The sequence below is a fragment of the Canis lupus genome, chromosome 1 (genome assembly GCF_048164855.1).
Source record: "Canis lupus baileyi chromosome 1, mCanLup2.hap1, whole genome shotgun sequence".
Lineage (NCBI taxonomy): Eukaryota > Metazoa > Chordata > Mammalia > Carnivora > Canidae > Canis > Canis lupus.
The window spans coordinates 45762871-45778601 of record NC_132838.1 but is presented as its reverse complement, the minus strand read 5'-3'; the positions used below and the strand labels follow the sequence as shown (position 1 = coordinate 45778601).

Below are 15731 nucleotides of genomic sequence, written 5' to 3'. Positions count from 1 at the left end.
GTGCATTATATCCAAATTAAATACACTTTGACTATTGACAATTATTGATAATGTATCAACTCCTAAATTTTGAAATTAAATAGAATGCTTTATAACAAGAGGCAATATTTTTATATAAATGATAAAAAATTGTATTTAAAAAACCATGCTACCAAAAATAAAAGTACAAAATGAGCTTCCACTAAGGTAAAAATAAAAATTTTCTGTAGAAAAAAATCATTTAGGAAATACACTTATAAAGACAAACCACTGGACACATACACATCTGTTTGTAACATTTTTGAAAGACTCTCTTGGAACATTTAAGAAAGTATAAGTAACCTGTCCAAAATTAAATGTAATCAATTAAAAAGTATTCTATTCAGCATCCCACTCCATGCACAATATTTTCTTTTTATGGACTGAAGTGAAATTGTTTGAGCTGAAAGGTTCCTAATCAGTTTAATACAGAGAATAATTGAATCTGAGTTTTCTAACAGACCACAGAGGTCATCCCACTAGACCCATCTCATTTCTATTTTGAGACCCTCCTACAGTATCCTGACAGATGGGCCACTCTCTCCTATCCAAATACACTGACGGATGGGAAGTTCACAGCTCCATTAAGGCACATTCCATTGTTTAAAAACCAACTGATGGATGAGAACTCCTTGTAGGGATTTTTAATCAGTCATCCTCAAAATCCCACTAATTAAGTTAGTTTTTCCGTCATTATCAACACATATCCTACTCTCTCTTCCTCCCAACCATCCTGCAAACAACAGAAGTCCAATTTCATGGCGTGCTTTCTTCTAATTTATCTGCATAGTGAGACCAGAACCACCCCCTGCAAAACAGACCTCACATGCAAAACCAGCCCGTATTCTTCCCTAAACATCAAATGTAGAACGAAAAGAGTCCTAAGACCTCAGTCTGTGTCTCAGTGGGCTAAAAGGGCAGTGCTCTAATCCCACTCAAAGTCAATGAGGCCACAGGCCCTCGCCTGTTTGGTGCCACTAAGTTGGGGAAGTGTCAAGGGGTCCACTGGAGAGGGCAGAAAGGAACCTCATTCCACAGCCCACACGTGTGCAAATTACACACTGCTCCCACGTCACTCAACCAGTGGTCCCAACAATTGACCTTGGAGAAGACGAGTAAGCTTGTTGCCAAGAAAGAAGAAATGACCTAAAATAGAAGTAAAAAGGTTGTGTCTGTACACAGAGGGAAAACTTTACTGCCCAGGTGAGAGATTGCACACACATAGTTGCGGCCCTTTAAATGCATGAAACGATGGAGGCCAGAGTACTATATTCTTAAGAAACAGAAGCCATCTGTTTGCAAATTAGGCTTGTACAAGTATTCTTCAGCACACACACAAAAAAGTTCTGTTCTATTTTTCTGTAAACCTGAAACCCTACAAAAATATTTTTAGTTTTTCCACTACTAATACAGAAGAAGATAGAACTTTTCCAGTTTACTCCAAACTCCACTAAAAGAAAAACAACTTATGTAAATGAAACATAGCATTGGACACTCGGTGTTGGGGAGACATGAAGTGGTGAATAATATGGCAGACCGGCCCTCGCCTGCCCCACCTGACAGGGCCAGCAGCCACGGAGCCCCACTGTCCACCGCCACCCAGGAATGTAGAACCCTATGCTGCTAGTTGAACTGCATTTTTAATAATCACTGAGCATGCTGGTTTATATGAAATTTTCACTTTTTAAAAGGTAGGCAACTAATTTAAACATCTTTAAAACACTTGTCAGGAGCACATTTTGCAGGCCCAACAAAGCTTACCCACAGCGCAGAAGCAGCCAGAAGCCCACCAGTGTGCCACGTCTGATGGAAATGGTAAGACACAAACAGGAAAATTTTAAATCCTGAATAAAGTTTTAACAGCAAGCCATCAGCAGTCTCAGCTCCCTGACTTCAGAAAGCTAAATCCTGGGTCTCTATGGACATACATCCACAAACAACCAACTTGGCCAAGACAACCAGATGTGCACACAGGATTTCAGATGGGGGGCTGCTTATACAGAAGAGGGGTCATAACAGGCCATACAGGCCAAGACAGCCCCCTTCCTGAGCAGCAGAGAAATCCTTTCTTGATCTGCAGCCCAGCAGCTTCTGGACCCACCCACACTGGGAAGTTCACTACGGCCCAGGGACACCCCTCCTGTCTTCCCCCAGCTCCTAGGCTTCCTTCTACTCATTGATCCTCGCATCTCATCACCACTGCACCCTGCACGCAGGACACTCTCAAGAGCAATATCATGCCAAATACTGTTTTCTTCATCATTACAAATGGGACCCTATTTCCAAACACTCCTAACCATGATCACAGTTGTCCAGATAGTAACATCCTTCTTAGATCTCATCCTTCTTCTTAGAAAGAAGGAAACGAAAAATCATGAAGCCCTGTGCCAAGAGTGTTAGGTGAGTTTTCTACACCTAGATGAATTTCTGTTCATTTAATTCTCATAGTAATCCTCATTGATTTGTATTAGCAGTGCTAATGCAGATGGGGAAACTGAAGCTAAGCACAACTAGAAAACCCAAACCAAGTCTGTCTGATACCAAAGAGACAGCAATATTGCCATACTTATGGAAAATGGCGTATCTGTATTTTATTGCTATGACAACTAATTAAAATTATTAATGATTATAAGCAAGCCTTTCTTTTCTGCTAACTTCGGGTATGGTCTCTTTTCATCTACATGACACAAAAGTAAATGCTCAAAATCCTATCTCCACTTTATGAACAGTATCCAAACATATTACTTGTAAACCTAGTTGATGTATTTAATATATAAACTTCTGAGTATATACTAAATAAAAAAACAGAAATTTATATAACATGTATACTAACATGAGAAAAATGCTCATATTACCCTCATCTTGCAGAAGAAGAAAATGAGGCACCAAAGCTTAAAGAGCCTGCCCTAGGTCACTGAGCCAGGAAATGTCAGAGACAGGATTCAAAAAACTCAGGCAATTTGACTCAAAAAAACAAACAAACAAAAAGAAAAACCTAAACTTTAGGCTTTTCAGAATAGGTGTGTTTCAGTCGTGGTATTTGAACTTTATTAAAGCAGAAATCAAACAGTTGCCAAGGTTAATCAGAAATTCCTTTTAAATATTCTACTGTAGGGGCACCTGGGTGGCTCAGTGGTTGAACATCTGCCTTGGGCTCAGGTCATGATCCTGGGGTCCTAGGATCTAGTCCTGCATCATGCTCCCTATAGGGAGTCTGTTTCTCCCTCTGCCTATGTCTCTGCCTCTCTCTGTGATTGTCTCATGAATAAATAAACAAAATATTTTAAAATAAATAAAATAAAAATTAAAAATAAATATTCTACTGGAGATGATATAAAGTTCAATCACCACAAGAGTTACTAATCACCCTCAAAATTTCTAACTTTAGTAAGTGCTCCCTTTGCAAATAGACCCAAAACATTACAAAACTTCCTTTTCACATGGAAGATAATGCTAAACTTGATAATTCTGTGAGAGAATAACTCACATTTAAAAACAGCTACTAGGGCAGCCCCGGTGGCCCAGCGGTTTAGCGCTGCCTTTAGCCTGGGGTGTGATCCTGGAGACCCAGGATCGAGTCCCACGTCGGGCTCCCTGTGTGGAGCCTGCTTCTCCCTCTGCCTGTGTCTCTGCCTCTCTCTCTCTCTGTATCTGTCATGAATAAATAAATAAAATCATAAGAAAGAAAGAAAGAAAGAAAGAAAAGAAAGAAAGAAAGAAAGAAAGAAAGAAAGAAAGAAAGAAAGAAAGAAAGAAAGAAAGAAAGGAAGGAAGGAAGGAAGGAAGGAAGGAAGGAAGAAAGAAAGAAAGAAAACAGCTACTAAACAAAGTGAATCTTCAAAACCTACTCTGGTGCCAACAAATTTCTCACCATCTGACACTGAGCAACTTACACAGTGAGCTACATTTCACTGCTGAACTCATTAGATACTCAGTCACAAAATAGCTACTGTGCACCAGACCCTGTCCTGGGCTGTGGAGCAAAGTGAGGACAGAGAAACAAGCTTCTGACCACACAGAACTTGTGCTCCAGTGACGGTAAGGTTGAACAGCAGGCTGATAAATAAATACACAAGGGAGAAAGCTATCCAGGAAGACAAGCACTTTGCAGAGAATTAAAAGAGGTGGCCACCTTCAGTTGTGTACAGAGAGATGATCTCTCAGAGGCAGCACCCAAAGATGAGATCCAAAGGGCATGAAGCCGCTCAGGACAGAAGTGCCACTTGGAAAGCTTATGCTTGTATCTGTGAGTCTCAGCGAAGAAAGCATGCACGGCAAATGCTGCAAACATTTCCAGGGAATGACTGGCAACCATTCCAAATACTGCTTTGGGAACGAACTGAACTGTTCAGCTCTCTGCTTTAGTACCTAAACTAGAACCACTCCATCAACCCAGTAAAGCACCTCGGTCAGAATGGAACAGCCTTAACATAATTGGAATCTTACCTTTCCCTCCGTGTCTTCCTCATGTCCAAGTCTCCTGAGCTCACCTGATCTTACAAGTCCAACATGAAATGCTATGCTCTAGATCTGTTCATCAGCAGGATGTCCTGTTTGGTTTGGAGTTCCAGTGTGTGCAGTATCAGTGTGTGGTACGTGAAGAGACAGAAATGAACACTTGCAATTTATTTCCCCACCTAAGTTCCCAAAGAGGATGTGTGTGCATAACCCCACAGAGAGGGGACCATTCAGTCTATCAAATTAAAGCATGTTTATAATAAGCCACTCATATTTGGTCACTTACTACCTGCAAGGAAATTCAATTTCCAGCCCCAACTTGAGCAATCCACTTTGGCTTTCCCCACCCAGGTCCACGACAAAGAGCAGTAACACGGGAAACAGACATGCAGTTGACATACATTAATACCTCTAAGATACACAAGTCCCTCAAACTTACCCCTAGAGGGAGTGTGAATGACACTTGGTGTTAATCATTCATTCATCCAGAAGATGCTGGCTGAAGAGGTCTCTTTGTAATTCAAGCACAGAGCCCTAGCAAGAGAAAACAAAAAGGGGTAAGAAACCATGTTTTATTACAATTTTATAATTAAAGCTCAATTTCTCAACATTGTGCTGTATCTCGGGCTTGATTCAAAAAGGGAACTAAAAAAAATCAAAGGTTAAGTGATTAACTAAAAAGGAAATATGAGGGTCCTGCCACAATCTTAATTGGAGAAACAGATTTACTTAACTCCACATGGCCAAGCAGTTTTATAGGTAAATATATGGAGGGAGAGGAAAAGGAGGGAGAGAGAGCAGATGGAGGAGAAGAAATTGACAATCAGATGGTGATTAGATAGCCAAACAAAGCCTACTGTGATCAAACACAACTCCAGGGCTGGGAGTAGAGTACCAAGAGAGGTCTCTGCTCTCACTGAACTTTATTCAAGCAGGAGAAAGCAGTCGAAACAAAACAAATAAGAAACATAAAAAATATCCTAGAGTGATATGTGCAATGTAGACACCTGACCAGATATGATAAGATAATGAGTGATAAGTAGCTACCTTAAAATGGAAGGTTAGGAACTGGATCTCTCAGATGACCATCTAAGCTGAGATCTCAGAGCTACTCCAAAGTTAGGGAAATGACCTGCCAGGCAGAGGGACTGCCCAGACCCTAAGAAGAACCAGTGTGTCAGAGACAGTTATCACGGACCATGGGGCAGGATCCACATGCAAGTGGGCTGAGTCAAAGAATGAGTTGCACTACTTATGAAGCAGGTGGTTTCTGGATCCTCTCATATTATGAAGAATAATACATTCTTCTGTTGTTTGATGCACTGCCCAGTGACATATTAAAATTCATGGCCCCATTAGTCAACATACCAGAAAGTACCTCCCTTTTCATTTTTTAAAATATTAAACAGATTGCTTTCAGAGAGTGAGACTTGTCTTTTTATAAGACATTTCACCTCAGCTATGTCCATAAAATACTACATTATGGTAATAATTGTGTACTGTGGGTTACAGCCTTAATAAAGAATGCAGGCTTTGAAGCCAAAAGATTGGGGCTCAACCCTCCACTTCCCCCATTACCACCTGAGGGAGCCCAGCCTGGTTATTTAAATTGTCTGAACCTCTGATTTCTTCAACCATAAAGTGGAAATATTTTCTGCTTTGCAGGGTTATTCCAAGTACTGAATGGGATAATGCACATAAAATACTCAACAAAATGGCTAAAACATGAAATGCTCAATCGAAGTAGCAATGAAGTACTTTCATTGTAAATAGTTGCTGTTGGGAAAGGTGTGATTATCACAATGATTCATGTTACAGAAATAAACCTATATAACTTGACAGAGAGATAATAATTTTCATTTACAGGTTCACAGAATATCCTATGGGTGGGACTTTAAAAACCAGCCCAAGCTCTCTCTTTAGGTAAGAATTTAAAGCTTACGGAGGTACGCTGACTTGCCCAAGGTGATATAAATGGTCCAGAGAAAATTATTTTAAACCTGATATATTTGGTCAAGAATGCCTGTCTCATTGGGGTGCCTGGCTCAGCATCTGACTGTTGATTTCGGCTCAGGTTATGATCCCGTGGTCCTAGGATTGAGCCCTACCAGGTTCCATGCTTAGCAGGGACCCTGCTTTGAGGATTCTCTCTCCCCTGCCCCCTGCTACCACCCCTGTTCAAAATAAAGATTTTATTTTTTTTTTAAGATTTTATTTATTTATTCATGAGAGACATGGGGGGCGGGGGGCAGAAACACAGGCAGACGGAGACGCAGGTTCCATGCAGGGAGCCCGATATGGGACTCGATCCCAGGACTCCAGGATCATGACCTGGGCCAAAGGCAGGCACCAAATCGCTGAGCCACCCAGGGAGCCCCAAAATAAAGATTTTAAATAAATCTTTAAGAAAAAAAGAATGCTTGCTTTCTAAGATAAATCCTATATAGATTTTTTAATTTTTATTTTCATTTTTTTTAAGTAACATCTGTGCCCACCTTGGAGCTCAAACTCACAACCCCAAGATCAAGAGTCATACACTCTACCAACAGAGCAAGCCAGGTGCCTCAAATTTTTAATTCATTTTGGAATTAACCCAGTACAGACAAGAAAATATATTTTAAGAAAATATTTTTTAAATGATAAGAATGGAAAATTGAACACGTTTCAATGAGTTCTATCTAAATAAATTACACAGATAATTTTTTAAAATCCAAGAATTGACCTATTTTACTAATGGCCTATACATGGTTATTTACTCATCAAGAAATTATAAAATATATCATCTGCCACATTTAAATTTTTCCAATGATAATAACAGATACGGAGTCACCAGTACCTATTAGGACAGAAGCTTTCCATACATTAATTCTGAATACCTTGCCATTTCATGAATGTGAGTTTTTTTTATTCTCCAGGCCTTTGCACATACTGTGTCCTGCTAGGAATGTCTCCCTAATTACCCCTTCAAGACCCAACTTAAGTGTCTCCTCTTCTGTGAAGTCTTCCCCAACCTTCTACCTTCTTCCTCACCCCCCAAGCCATGAGGCTCTACCAAGCCCTCATTTACCTCAACATTCCATCAAAATCTGACAATGGCATACAGTGATTTTCACTTGTCTGTCTTCTTTACCAGATTTTAATTGCTTTCAAAGTGAAGGGCTCATCTTATCTTTGGTTTCCTAACATCTAGCAGAATGCCTTACATGTGGGTGCTCAGTAAAGATATGAACTGATGCATCACACTATTGATACAACATGATTTCATTTTTAAACCAGCCTGCTTTTTCCACTGCATCACCATGACTTAAATTGTAAAAAATGGGGAAATGGCATCTTAAGTACCATGATGGTGAATGTAACACATCAACCCGGCTAGGCTGTGGTACACAGTCATGTGGTCTAACGCCAGTCTAGACATTGCCGTAAAAGTATTCTTTTAGATGCAATTCATGTTAAGTTGGTAAACTTTGAGTAAAGCAGATTGCCCTCCATGTGAGTGCCCCATCCAATCAGCTGAAGGTCTGCCTATAGAGCAAAGGCTGAAGTTTCCTGAAGAAGCAATTCTGCTTCCAGACTGCAATAGATAAACTCTGACTGAGTTTCCAGCCTTCAGCCATGAAGAGTTTAGTCTCAAGACTGCAATGTCAACTCCCACCTGAATTTCCACTCTGCTGGCCTGTCCTATGGATTTTGGACATGCTAGCCCCACAATCAATCACATGCATCAATTCTTTAAAATCTCTTGATGGGGAGGTGGGGTAGGTAGGTCGGTCAACAGGCAGGCTCCTGTTGGTTCTGTTTCTCTGGGGAATCCTGATTATTAGAACTACTAATCATTTGGGTTAAAATAATTTTAGGCAGGGTTACAGAATGTTTAAGTTTAGGCATGCTGACTTCAACCCTGTTTGTTCTGCAGATGAAGAATGTAAGGCCTGCGGGGACAAATTAGACCTGTCACACAGCCAGGAAGAATAAGGACCTGAACTCAGACCACCAAATTTGTTCAGCTGTGTTCCCAAAACAGACGACACAGTTTTGTCACAGTAACAAATCAGTGGTTGCCAAAGGTTCTTGGATCCCCCCTTTCATATGTATTTCTTTTTTTTAAAGATTTTATTTATTTATTCATGATAGACAGAGAGAGACAGAGACACAGGCAGAGGGAGAAACAGGTTCCATGCAGGGAGCCCGACATGGGACTCAATCCCAGGACTCCAGGGTCGCGCCCTGGGGCAAAGGCAGGCGCTAAACTGCTGAGCCACCCAGGGATCCCCTCGTATGAATTTCAAGGCCACATGAACAATTAACTTCCATCTAGTAGGATGGACAGTAACCCATTTTCAACAAGTGGATATTTTCTTAAGAGTATAGATGGGTTTGGGGCACGAGGCTGGCTCAGTCAGAAGAGCATGTAACTCTTGATCTTGGGGTCATGAATTCAAGCCCCACCTTGGGTGTAGAGTTTACTTAAGTAAAAATTTTAAGAAAAAAAATAGCACAGATAGATGTTAATTGATGCCATATTTTAAAGTGAGTTAACAATGGAACAGGTATAGCAGGGTCCCATGACTACAGAAGATCTAACCGATCTATGTAGGTTTATGAGATGCAAGGCAGGGCTAGGGAACCTACATCTACAATAAAATTCTAGTAATTTTACGTTTTCAGTTATACAAAGAGTGTGTTGTATCTGTAACAGCACACAGGCACCACGTGCGGACAGAATCATCAATCAACAGATTTCACTCATGCTCTTTTTGGCATGAATACCAGCCAGTCCTGGAACCCCTGAGCTGCCTGCCTACTTGCCACCATGAAATCATTTTAATTAACATGAACAGATCTTTCATTTTTCTCCCTTGAGTTTTGTGATGAAAAGCCAGTCAGTTTTATAATGCTGAAGATTCGACCCCCAAGCCTTCCCTAAAAGCTGAATATAACTGGACCTTCGGCCACATCATAGTGAAAAATAAAGGAAACCGCACCTAAAGAAAGAGACCATATTAACCAATCTATTACAAGCTTATCATCAAGCCCTGGACTAAGTCACAGTGTCCAGTGTTTGTTAAACTTTCATTGCTAAGTGACAAGAGTGTGACAGCCTGTAGCCATCAGTGCAATGACCAACACAGGTCAACGAGAAACTGCTGGGGAAGACGAACTTACTACTACTTAACCCATGTCCTGAAGAGAGGCTCCCCTACCCAATTTCATTTTTAAAAAATGCATTTGGGGATGTCTGGGTGGCTCAGTGGTTGAACATCTGCCTTTGGCTCAGGGCGTGATCCCAGGGTCCCGGTATTGAGTCCCACATTGGGCTCCCTGCAGGAAGCCTGCTTCTCCTTCTATATCTCTGCCTCTCTCTGTGCATCTCTCATGCATAAATAAAATCTTAAAAAAAAGAAAGCATTTCTCACAGAAATTTCCACAATTCCCCCCTTCTTCAAATTAAGTCCCTTTGTAACCACCATCTCTCTGAATTAAAAAAAAAAAAAAAGTCTTCAAATCTCTGGGTTTACTTTAGGCTTGCTATCAGCAAGGCAGCTTATCAATTCAGAGACTCAATGTTTGGAGTAAAACAAGACACTGGGAAGTTTTTGAGGAGACAGACATGCAACTCCATTAACCCCTCACAGGAGCCAGGTCTATGCCATCTGATAGAGCATCCCCTCACCCCCACCAGACCTCCATTCACAGGTGGATCATAATCTCAATCTCTCAGCCCAGAGAGACGTCACAGACACAAGGAACAAACCACCTGTGGCTCTTGCTCTGAGGTGGCAGGTAAGACTGTATCGTGACGTGCTGGATACCTTCACAAGAGGATAAGTGCACCCTCCTCTCCCATCAACACTAGCACACTGTTTCTGCACAAAGTTCTACTGACACCAGATGCTGCCCTTAACAAAAAGAGACTGGACAGTTGCCCAGTGGACTATAGGATGTTACAGAACCCATCATTCAGGACAAAAGGATGACAAATAAAAATGCAAATAGAAGTTATAGTCTACCTCCACAAATGGCAGACTTCTCTATACACACAGCACATGTTTACTGCTTATCATGAACCAAGTTACAGCAAGGTCCTTGTTGGTTTTTTTTTTTTTTTTTTTTTTTTTTTTTTTTACAAAAGGGCTCAGGTGAAACTCTAGGGGAGGAAAACCCTCAGTGAACAGCTGGAAGCAGGACAGGACAGATCCATTTGGGCCACTGTATTCCCTAGGCTAGTTTCTGTTCAGAACACACCTTCCCTAGGATTCCCACAAAGTTCATGTATCCAGTGACAAAATCCAAGGATGCAAAGGTTGACCTGAGTGCTGGATGTGCAGAATGTTTATTAAGGTAATTAAATTCAATTCAAGGAGTATTTGTTGAACATCTCTCATGTTCAAGGCACTATGCTAAGTGTTGAGGATATGATGTTGACCAAGAGCCTGACATTCTCTCACAGCCTACAAATAAGCCAACATCATGGGGACAACATGGTTCAGAGGGTAAGATACTGTGAAAGTACACAGCAGTGGCCCCAAGCCCAGCCATCAAGACAGATCCAAATTCAGTAACAATAATACCCATGTCACAAGAGTTACCTCTATTCAGTGTCCCTGGTATAGCAGAATGGCTCTTTCTCCACTAGGATTCCATTCAATATTTTAAAACATGTCCACATATCCTTTGACACTCCTCCTATGGAGGAGAGAGAACCAGTCTATGCTCCCTCTCCTTGAATCTGCTTCAATCTGTGAGAGTACAGCTGACCTGACACTACAGGATTTCCATGGGCAGGTCAGAAAAGGCCAAAAACTTCCAGCTGGTTCTCTTGGAAAACCTTCACTTGAAGCCCTGAGAGAGCATGTAACTGCCATCATATACAGTTTCCTTGATCCCTATATTTACCTGACACTTACCACCATATTTTCCAGCACATGCAAAGACACTAAGGATTCCATCCCTTGCCAAGACAAAAGAAACTGATTCAGCATTAGTATATAAAAGCCATCACTGAATTTTGGCTTCCAGATTGAGGATGACTCTCCTCCAGTTGATTGACAGAACTCCAGGAATGGTGGGGAGGACCTTCTTTAGTACAGAATAGCAGTACAAGAATTCCTATCACTTCCAAAATCACAGCATCTATGTGCAAGTACACTCATTTAGCATTAGAGGAGGCTTGCTTTAAAACACAGTGCTAGACCCACAGATAACAAATTACGAGTCAGGCAATCTCCCCATACATGAGAAACTTAAAACTGTGTGCATCCAGGAGATCACCTAGATGATCATGGCAGGAAATACCTGCTTTCCTCCTCTTCTCCCCTGTGAGATGATGGTCCTGCCCATTTCCACCCTTTCTTCCAGCCCTGTCAACACTCAGAACCATCCCATCACCATATATGGCATCCATTTTAAGAGAAGAGAGAAGGATGCCTTGGTGGAGCAGTCGGTTAAGTGTCTGATTCCTGATTTCAGCTCAGGTCATGATCTCAGGGTCATGAGATCAAGCCCTTTGTTGGGCTCCAAGCTCAGCGTGAAGTCTGCTTGAGTTTCTCACTCCCTTTTCCTCTGCCCCTCCCCCCTGCACTCTCTCACTGAAACAAACAAGTAAGTAAGTAAATAAGTAAATAAGAGAAAGGAAGATTCATAGGGTGCTTGGCTGGCTTAGTCAGAAAAGCAAGTGACTCTTGATATTGGGGTCATGAGTTTGAGCCCCAGGTTGAGTGTAGAGATTACTTAAATTTTAAAACTTTATAAATCTTCCTTTTATAAAATTAAACAAATATAACAGGATGCTTGGGGTAGGGGAGGCAGGGGCTGTTAAAAATGAAGTAGTATCTCTCACAGTAAACCATCTTCTTATGTCCCTCTCCATCTATCATATTCTTGCACCTGTTTCATTTGACCGAAACAAGCTCTAAGCGTAACAAGGCTCCAGCTTTATAACAGGCAAAAATATCCCATATGAATAGCTAAAGAAACTACTGGAGGGGGCAGCCCGGGTGGCTCAGCGGTTTAGTGCCTGCCTTCAGCCCAGGGCCTGATCCTGGAGTCCCGAGATCAAGTCCCACGTTGGGCTCCCTGCGTGGAGCCTGCTTCTCCCTCTGCCTATGTCTCTGCCTGCCTCTCTCCCTGTCTCTCTCTCTCTCTCTCTCTCATGAATAAATAAATAAAATCTTAAAAAAAAACTACTGGAGGACATTCTATCCATTTATTCATTATAGAAACAGCTATCAACTCTGCAATATTATCATTTCCTCTTCCTCCATCCTTAGAGTGAGGGACATCTTCCTTTGCAGTAACTGAAGAAGCATAGGGATGAAAGAATAAATGAAATCGAATGAGGAGCCACCAAAAAACTGTCAAATTAGCAAATTAGCACAATATGATAGGCTCTAAAAGATGGCAAGCAACAGCACACACATAGAAGCTACCCTACCTACAATATGGATTCAAGTCTTTGTGTTGGTCAAGTCCTTTTGCTCCTTTAGCAAAAGGGGATAAAACTGAAAGGGCCTATTGACCTTAAAACAGGAAATAAAAATCTGCATATCCCTTGAAAGGGAAAGTATCTGAAATGCACCTATAAAGAGAATTCTTCAACCACTTCTGTATCAAGAAGTGTGTTCAACTCAGCTCTGGATTCTGAGCCACCCGCAGGGAACCTCTCATTAAACAGCTTCACCAAATCTCTGTGGAACAAACGGCTCTGGGAAACTGAAAAGCTCTAGAGCAAGGCTGACCACACACCTCCCATGCTATGTAAGGGGACCCCCCAGGAAAAAAAGAATCAGGGGGCTTCTACCTTTGCCACAGAGCTCAAATGAGCCAGAACTTCACCAAATTCCAAGGCTAGACATAACTGCTGAAAAGGGGCGTATTACACAAAAGATACTTGGGGTTTTTTTCCCCAAAAGATTTGTTTACAAAGGTAGTGTAACCAATGATCCCTTTCACAGTACCTTGAAAGTAAATAACTGTTGAATGAGTGAAGGAATGAAGGAAGGAATGATCAAATAGTGATTTCAATTTTCAGTGGCAGATGATTCAAGAATTCTTGGATTTATGTAAACTGGGGAAAGATTTATCCCCACCTGCTCTAATACTCTAATAACACACGGGCTACTGCTGATGACTAACATATTTCATCCTCCTAAACTTTCCGGAACTGCCACACTTTTCTTCCCTGGAGACAGAGCATAAACTAATACTTCAATAGACATAGAAATATTTTCTGACTGGCCCCCTCCCTGCAGACCTCCAGGAAACAATAATTTCAAAGTCATGAGCTTAGCTGGGAACGTTCATGCTACAGAACCCACCAGAAAAAGCATCAAGTTCTCCCCAAGCACGGTTCATTTTTATTGCTTTAACTGATACCCCACCTCTGGTGACATCTCATAGGTTCGTCCTGAGGCTGAGGGATGCTGGCCACGGCATGATACATTTCAGATGATGTTTTTATAGCAACATAATTCACAGCCCTTGATGTCACTATAACTTAAAGGAAAACTTACTTGACACTTAAAGAGGCCATATTGTTTTTACCCAAAATTTCTGCTCAAAGTCAAATATTTAGGAGAAAATACCTGTGCTTATACACCCTTGCCCGCAAAGCGTATACTTCTACTTCTGAAAATAAAGAATTTGTGGGTTTTGCGGTAAATTCTCCTTTAAACCTCCCTGCACAGACATTCAACGTAGTCCCATTAACAAACAATACAAGTGAGATAAAAGGTACCAGACACAGAGTAGGCCCTTGGGGTTCCTGTGTCAGTGGTATGGAAATAAGAGATAAGGTTTTGAACAATGCTAACAAACACAAAACTGATAGCCATAGTACAGATAATGATGTCTTTCTGGAAGGTGAGAGAAACACTTCCCAGAGCACTGTTTTGGTTTTTTATTCAATTAATTTTACAGAAAGGAGCCCATGTTGGCGTCCCCGGGATCGAATGGCTATGGCTGCTTCCCTTTATGTTACGGGGCAAACCAAAGTGACCCAAGGAGCAAACCGACAGCAGGAACTTTTTAAAGCAAATCCTAGAATCCATAAGAACTCAACCTACAGTTTCATACTAGGTACATCTGAACCTTCAGCTGGGCTGGTTGTAGCTGACAAATAACCCATTTTACACTTAGTAACACTTAAGTCCCTATGAGCAGCAAGGCGCTATGCTGGACCCTGTGAACGCATGATATAAGAATGAGTCAGGCTCAGCACCACTTACCAAAGGGCCTAGGGCCAGTAGGGGAGAAAAGACAGCAAAGACATTATAAATTATATGAAGAGGCAACACAAATCAGCCATCTGGGGTGAGAGCAAGATGGTGCTGTGGAAAAGAATGCCAGAAACTTCCCTTGGTTTAAAAACAAACAGAACAACAACAAAACACCAAAAAATAAAACAAAATCCTTTGAATCTCTCCAAAACAGACATTTTCAACAGCAATGCCCCTAAGATTATCCACCCAAACTAGGGGCGGGGGTGGTTTGGATCCAGCTTAGAAGAAGAAAACACACCCACAAGAAAACATGAACATCTATAATGAAACAAACTACAGAACTTTTTTAAAGAGTTTGGAGGATGCAGGGAATACATTTCCAGAGATGAAGGGGCAGATACTACGTGCACAGACAAGGGGAGGCTGGGATCAAGAAGACAGCCCAGGGTGACAGCCTCTGGAGCATACTGAGCACCGGGCAGTGATGGGCCAGGAGTTCAGACCAAGACAACGTTAATGCCCAGCTGACCAGAGCAGGGCAGCCTTGCTGGTGGCCTCAGCCTTGACGTGAGGAGGCAGGGAGGCCATGCATTCTTATAAGGAGAGGGGAAAGCACACACGAAGGACAGAGAGCCCAGGACCTAAGGCCTGAGGGACATGGACAAGCATGCAGTGTGATGAGGCACAAGGTGAAATGAGTGCAGACAGAGGAGAAGCTCAGGATGGCCCATGGTGGCCACCTCTGGAGTCCGAGCTGTCACTTGGTCTTTAGTCATTAGCAGACAACTTTGAGAGTAGCCAGCATGGGGTGGTGGGGGGCCTCCTACCAACACCAGACCAGCACCATCCAACCGTACTGAATGAGAATTGAAAGGAGTTCATAAGAATGAAAATAAACTAGAAATCCCAGAGTGTGCTTGCGAAATAGAAAGAGCTCAGTCATAAGAATGCCAGAGTACATGGTGAGGAGCTAGGGACAAAGCCGGGACCTGCCCCTTGGTCATTTATCCACGTCTCTAAACCTAATTCCCCTCT

The 15731-nt window shown here is 41.8% G+C and overlaps 1 protein-coding gene across 1 annotated transcript in view; it reads right to left on the bottom strand.

Moving 5' to 3' along the window:
- Positions 1-15731, bottom strand: part of TIAM2 (TIAM Rac1 associated GEF 2) — a 217946-nt gene that overhangs the window by 125886 nt on the left and 76329 nt on the right. The window contains exon 2 of the mRNA XM_072828504.1: positions 4916-5010. The gene's annotated coding sequence lies outside the window, so the exon portion shown is untranslated. The remainder of the gene's footprint in view (positions 1-4915; positions 5011-15731) is intronic.